The sequence below is a fragment of the Melopsittacus undulatus genome, chromosome 9, assembly GCF_012275295.1.
Source record: "Melopsittacus undulatus isolate bMelUnd1 chromosome 9, bMelUnd1.mat.Z, whole genome shotgun sequence".
NCBI lineage: Eukaryota > Metazoa > Chordata > Aves > Psittaciformes > Psittaculidae > Melopsittacus > Melopsittacus undulatus.
The window spans coordinates 21,603,421-21,611,181 of record NC_047535.1 but is presented as its reverse complement, the minus strand read 5'-3'; positions in this window follow the sequence as shown (position 1 = coordinate 21,611,181).

Sequence of the window (7,761 nt, the reverse complement as noted above, 5' to 3'; positions counted from 1 at the left end):
CTGATGTCAGGCTGACAATTTAGATTGAAAATCCTTCCTAGAAGGATCAGGATATAATATGTGCATGTGTTTCTGGGGTTTCTGGCTGCTCTTAAAGCTCTGTGGTTTTACACTCTGCCCACATTTCAGGCATGTATCTGTATCCAGAATGTCACCAGACAGCTGTGTGTGTTAACTTGCTCTCTGATCTACACCCCTTCCTGGACTTTTGTCAGAGTCAAAGTCCATGTTTTCTCTAGGATCTTCAAAACCCTTTCAGAAAGACCTGATGACAGAAAGCCTGCTGATTTTTGTTGGGACTGCAGGAAGATGCCTTAGTTGCCAAAGAAAAAGAATGTGAACTATATTTGTCAAATGTCATCCAAGGGAACCAACCCTCAAACTCACATATAAAATGTCCTGGCAGGATTACCATATAATATCCATTGCAGCAGTGGAAAATATCAAAGGATCGTGGTTTAAAATGAAACAAAAAAACACCCTTTCTTGTCTCAAAAGCAACACATGTTCCTCTTCCTTCTTTGCCTTTCTCACCTGCAGAATGCCATGCAGTTTAGTAAAGGGGATTAAGTAGCCACAATAAACATAGCCATGTGATGCCAGCAAGTGCAAATAGAAGCAATTGCTTTCCTTTTTAGCCCAAACCTTCTGTTACTGTAGCAAATGAGATTTTTTTTTTTTTTTTTTTTTTTTGCAGCTGACTAACAGAAGCTGATTTAGGCCCTTTGCACTTGCTGGCAGCAAGTGTTCCCACTCCAAAAATAGCCTATTGAAGAAAGAAGTGTCAGTTGCTGTCTTCAACAGGCTGCTTTCTAAACCCATTGTTAGAAGGCACCTACTTCAAATGAAACCTGGCATGTCACCACATTGGTGGGCAAAGTGCCATTCTAACAGATGGGCAGTGGGTAGGCAGTGCCAGTGACGCAGTCTATATATCAACCTTGAGTAACAAGGTTGTATTCCCACCAGAGAACGTCAAAGCCTTTAGCTGTGCTGTACCATAACCTGTGTCTTTACATGTGTTGCTGCCCAACCACATCTACAGAGTAATTTAAAACACTTCTATTTCATTTGGAACCCATACTGTTCTGCTCAACTGTGCACCAAGTTTAAGTTTTGGCTGGGTGAGCCTGGCCTGCCATGTTCGGCAATGAAGGTGTGGGCAGGACCATGTGAGTAGCACTTGTCTTTCAGTGCCTTTCTCCCCACTGTGGCATTTCCCAGCAAGTATGTGGGAAAACACTTCAGGATGCTGTAGTCATAGCAGAAATGTCCATAAACACCTCAACAGCTGTTGAAACAGTGAGAAGACACGAAGGAGATATCTTTGTCTCGGGCTGTAGGAGTCCAACACAGGGTTAATCTCAGTGTTTAGGTTTTCCTCCATTAATGTAAACATGCACCCAAGATTCAGGTGGTAAGAGCAGTCCTGCTTTCATTTTGTACTAGTCTCACAAATCCTCATACGCTCAAGTGCGTCACAAGAGCATCAGGCCTTGATGAACTGGGATTCACATGCCACAGCCTCGTGAGAGTAATACAACAATGAAATCTCCACCTTTCAATGTGTCTTGTGCAAAAAAAGCCTCAGCTTTTTTCAGCCTCTTAGTGAAATGCCAGCCTGTGTGTGGAGACTTTATCTAGATTCTTCTGTAGCACCTATTTGCATTAATGTGTTACAGAGTGTCTCAAATTAATGCATGTAAACTATATCTGCATCTTTTCAAAATCCCCACTTGTATGTCCCATGAAGCTATTAGTTTAGCTATCACTAGGTATTAAAATTTAAAAGGGTCGCTAAATGCATACTGCTAGAAGGAAACAACATTAGTTACACATTACCAGAACGAAACTAAATTAAGGAACAGCTCATTTCCTTTGTACCATCAATATTTTACTCAGCCATAGCCTGGATGCTTGTACTCACAAAAAGGAATTAATCATTCATGTGCTAATGTACATCCATTATTTTTAAATCATCACTTAAGTAATCATTTTTGTGTGTGCTCAGATGTGTGATGTCTGCTTATGAAAGTGCAGGGAAAATCAATAAAAATTAAATAAAATTTAAAAGGGGATATCTGTGAAACAGATGCAAAAGAGTCCTCCATGCAGTGAAATTGCAATCAAATTTCTGTAAAACTCTGTTAGTGAGTCATGATTTGAAAGAGATACTGGTCTAATGCTAAGCTTATTTATAAGCCATGCTTCCCTCTTTATTTTGGTGCAAACATAAAGGAATCAGTTCATTGCAGATTCTGTCTTAAACCCTGCATAAAACTGAAACAACAAAAGCTTTACTGACATTTAATTTGGTACTGCCATTTTCTAACAGTTTATTTACTGTGAATTGCAGTATCACAACATTATCTGTGTCTGCACATCTGGAAGGTTCCCAAACCCCTTCACAATGTGAGGTGCAGGAAGCCCGGTGGGAATGCTCCCACCGGTGGGGTGTGCAGGGCTCCCTGCCTGCATGGCATGTTGCACACCAAGTGTGGGAAACAAGGCTCAGAGAAAGCAAACACCTTCTCTTCTGCAGTGTCACAGAGCCTTTAACATCTGCCTAGTAGTGATCACAATAATCAAAGCCTCATTTCTGCTCGTTCCAGAAATGGACTAACTGTATCTCCTGGGCTGGATTTGCTGCTGCCTTGGGCTTGTCATTTGTACCCATGGGAAGTGCTTCCAAATCAAGAGCCCTACTTTACTTAGATATGAATTACAGCTACTTTACTCAGACATGAATATCTACTAAGGTGCAAAGTAGCAAAGAATAGGAGTTAGTGCTGGCTCCATCTAAGAAGAGTTAAGATGGCCCTACTAGATTGGAGCCTACAGTCCCATGGAAATTAAATAATCTTTTGCTGAAAGTGTGACTGCTTCTTTTGGACTACCCATATCAATGAAAGAATATGGCAAAGCTGTTAGATCCCTGCAAGTACAGTGAATTTCAGAGAAAAGCAGCATAATATTTGTAAGCAGAATTTGGTGTAGTAATGCTGTAGGGTTTTTCTTCTATTGCTTCAGTAATTTTATAGTGATGTACTTTGATGATAATTTAAGGGAGCTCTGTGTTTATGAGGCAATAAAATAATCTACTGCAAAATAATTTTGAAGGCCAAGTTGTCTATTAATATATGGTATGGCTTGTGAATTAATAGACATGAGCTGGAACAATGCTGCGGAGAAAGAAAGAGTGTGTACCTTGATGGGAAGACTTGGGATCATTTTTCAGCTAAGACCTGACACTCCCAGCCTGTGAAATGGACAAAATGGTCCAACAGAAAATACTTCCATTTTGCAGCAACTTCAGAGGCTTAGTAGTGGGTTCCCACTCAGCTCTGCACTGAAAGCAATGCTTTTGGGTGTTTTATTTTGAATAAAGGACTTCTTTTTCTTCCTACCAGTTCTGAAAGCCACTATCAGTTAACTGTGCAGGACAATCACTCTTGCAATTACACAAACAGTTAAATAAATATGGATTTAAAAGTTCTTCCCACTTTTATCATATTCAGCTGTTTTCAAAGCCAACAGCAAGAGAGACAAAGGTGAACGAGATGGCAGAATGCTTCTCAACCTCATCAAGTGCCATGTGAATGGGTAGAGGGAGGGCCTTCATTTAAAGGAATGTATATGGGTTACAGGAGGTGACACAGGTTCTTTGCCTAAGCTGTCTGCATAGAGCTACCTGACCTCTTAAGATTAAAGTTGCTGCTTATAAGAATGTAAAGTCTGATCTATAACTATTTATTTTTCTGGCTGCCTAAAGGACTAAATGGCTCTTTTCCCAGTTCAGAAGCTGCAGGTTGGCTGGGGATCACTTGAGGGGAGAGATTCAGCTTTCCCTATGCCTATGGGCCTCTACAGGTCCTTATGCCAAGGAGAATCCTTGCAGAGAAACCACAGTAAGAACTTTCATAGACATAGAGAGCTGCCTTAAACCTCTGTGTGTGCATCCACTGTCTCCACACACAGACACTTGTGTCCTTTTTGCCTTTGCTCAAATTCAGCAAAATGTTAAGTGTCCTGAAATGCACTTCTTACGATGTGAAGGATAAAAATGTCTCTGTCTTGCTTGTGCCAGTTTATTGCTAATGTGGGCAGGTGGATGAAATGAGATTTTCAAGTTCTTTTAAAATGATGAGGTAGTTTTCAGAGCTCACACACTTTGTGACTAGATACATGATTAATGAATATATTTGACAAATAATGTATCTGACAAGTTTAAAAAACATTTCTGGCTAATTGCTTTTATTACTCATCAATCCTGAAAGGGGAATAGCAAGATAAGATTTGTATTTTATGACCTGCATTTTTCTAGACTCTCTTGGCACAGCCCAGTGGAAGGGATGCAATGTAAACACTGGATCTGTGTCTGCCCATGACTTTTCTTTAGTTTACTGTTGATTTTGTTTGCTCAAGCTAGACTGAACCTAGCAAGTGAAACTAGACAGGAGATTGGCCAGCTTCAAGCTTTAGTTTACAGTTTTATAATCAATTGCTTTTGGCACCATGTGACATTTTTACAGCACTTTGTCAGATTTTTTGTTTTGATTTCACTCTAAACCATGCTCACGTTCCCATCTATTCCTTACTGGGTCCCATTCAGAAATCTCATTTTCAGGGTTACATTTGCCTATTATAAGCTTGATTGAAAGATTGATCCAGGGCTCAGACACATGCTCACTTAACAAAGCAGATGCAGCAATTTCCTCAAGCTGTTTTTACCACCTGCTAGTAATACGCCGTGTCCTGCTAAGGAGTGCATGGAGCAGAGCGTGTGAGCGTTTGGTAGCTGCTTCAGTGCAAAGTCCTGTAGCTTAGTTAAATTCCCTGGACACATTCCCTTCCATCTACAGATGGCTAAGCTCAAACATGCATTTAAGGGCTGCTGATGTAGACTGCCATTATGAATGATCTGAGTAGTTTTCCCAATTGAGGCCAGCATCCCCAGTTCTGTGATAAGATATGCCAGAGGACTTCCAAACCTATCCCAGGCAGTCACTGGGGCTGTGCTTGGGCAGAGGAGCTACTAACACCAGTGCTGGTGCAGGACCAGGTGCTCAGGCCAAGCACACGCATCCCCTCATTCATGCTGATGCTCTTTACTAGGCCCAGCTGCTTTACACTGCCCCTCTGCCAACCATTGCTGCCCCATAAGTGGGATGCAGGATGGGTAATGTACCTCTTCCTTGGGCCCCCTGAGCAAAATCAGACAGCTGGCCTAACAGCCTGCTTAAACTATTTAAACCTAATATAGTTTTCAGTCCGTGACAGCCTAGAGGAAAAACAGGGAGAAGTCTTGGAGACCATTCTGCTGAATAAATGTGGGGAAATTTCTTATACTAGCCTGGTAACTGGGAAAAGTAAAGCAGTGATGTCTTAAACCACAGCAGCAGTTTGTTAACTGATATTGTGGGTTCACAGCCACTTCTCTGGGGCTGCTAGGTGGAGGTTGGGGAGAGAGAGAGGCAGGGAGCGAGAAAGGGGTTACACTCAAATGTACATGTTTGCAAGATCAGCATGTACACACCCTTCACAAACCTGCTTATGAAGCCTGCATAAAGCCTACGAGGAGCTGTTGATTCAGGTTTCTCTTAGTAACACAAATATAGTTTTGGGGACTTAAACTTTGGAACATAATGCAGTTTGCTACACTGTCTTCTTTTTAAAAATAAACCAGAACAACATAGAAGGCATAGCATCAGTCAATGCTGTGAAAGCAGACTATTATACTGAGAGCAAGAGCCTGTGCTCTTGCACTGAACCAACTTAGTTTATGAGAATGTGCCTTACTCAGATTCACTGCTGCAAACACAGTTACGCTTAGTGGCATGGGACAGAGTTACTGCTTGATCCAGTCCATAGAGATAAGAGCCACTGACCTTTAAGAGGCATTTCCTTACCACTCTTTCATAGCATAGAAAACCCATTGTTAAGAGACAAAATTCAGCAGTCAGCTTTATTTGTGGCATCTTTTTTCTTTTAGATACGTTTTAACATTTTCTTTGGCAGAGAGTGATAAACTGTGGGATCGACACCCAGTGCCAGCTACAGCAAGCAGGGTGAGTAGAGGCACTTCAGAAACTAGTAAGAGTGATCTGCATATTCATAGTGAGATGTAGCTGCATATACAAAGTAAGCAACTGCCACCAATGGGAGAACTGATTACTGTTCATTTGCAGGGGCAGAGAAACGAATCCTAGTTAACTAAGATACTTTTGTTATCATGAAACACATATTTGGCTACAGCAAATGGCTTCAAATCAGAAAAATTACATTTTTATGCTGGCTGTTTATAAACAGGATAGAGTTAGTGTAAGACACCCACAGCTGCAGATTTTCAAGGCCAGACTGAATTTTATCATACTTTATCATTAGTTTTCATATTTGCTGTACCCAAGGCCATACAGTATTTTACAGGGAACACAAGGAAATAACTTGACTGATTGGTTGGCACTCAGTATTGTGTGACAGTTGATTGTTTTCAAGAGAGTTTGTTTTCACTCAAAGCTTTAATCACAGCATCACAGCCCCAGTCCTGTTTTTGATAAAGTCAGTATCAATGTTATCAGCTTTGGTAAGTGCACAACTGGGTCTGCACTTGGTAAAACTGAAAGCTAGGAAGGCTCTTCAGTATTAAGAGTTTAGATGAGGCAAGGGTCAGGGCCTGTTGCTGACTGCCCAACCCCAATGGGACGGCAGGTGGAAATGGGCAAGGAGAGGGGTAGCACTAAGATGATGGTCAGCATCAGAAACACAGCTTTCTAGAAAGACAGATGAAGCTTTAATCCACAACTCATTCACAGATATCTTCCTAACACTCATGATGAAGTTTGTGGGAGTGGTTTGAGGAAATCTCAGAGCAAAGCTAGCTTTTGCATAACTGTACTACACTAATTCTTGTTCCTTGCAAGAAAAACATTCTGGAGATAAAAGCAGCTTTTTAAGTGGAAAAAAAGGAAGATAATATAGGGTTATATGTGAATACTGTATAAGGACACAGTAGTTAACAGATGTATTTTACTTACGAGACACATGTTTGGAGTTGTGGGCCAGTGCTGGGCTTCCCAGTACAAGGAAGACACAGATATGCTGGACTGAGTCCAGTGAAACAGTGAGAAGATGACTGAGGTCTCAGAGCATCTCCCAGACAAGGAGAGAGCTAGGTTTGTCCAGCTTTGAGAAGAGAATGTTTAGTGGGGTCTTACTGGTTAAGATTAGCAGCTGGGGGATGTAAGGAAAATGGAGCCAGACTCTTTTCAGCAGTGCCCAAGGAGAAGAGGCAATTGGCACAAATGGAAATACAAGAAATTCCCTTTAAACATAAGGAAATGTGGTTTTTTTTGTTTGTCTTTTTTACTCTGAGTATGTTCAAACACTGGAACAGGTTGCCCAGAGAGGCTGTGGAGTCCCCCTCCCTGGAGATGCTCAAGACTGAATTGGACACTGTCCTTTGGCAGCCTGTTATGGCTGGTCCAGCACTGAGCAGTAGGGTTGGACTATATGATGTCCAGAGGTGTCTTCCAACCTCAGCTATTCTGTGTGACTCTATGATTATTTTATATAGGGAGTAACTGGGAAACATTAGCTTGTTTATTATTTATAAAACTTCACCAGACACTTATGGGTAAGGAGTATTATTTTTGCAAGTTGTGTGGACTAGTACTGGCTGATAGATGTCTGCATCTCAGTGTGACTTAGCAACTACAGTACTGAAGTCTGCAAGCAGCTAATAGAAGTTGTGCTCCAAACTGG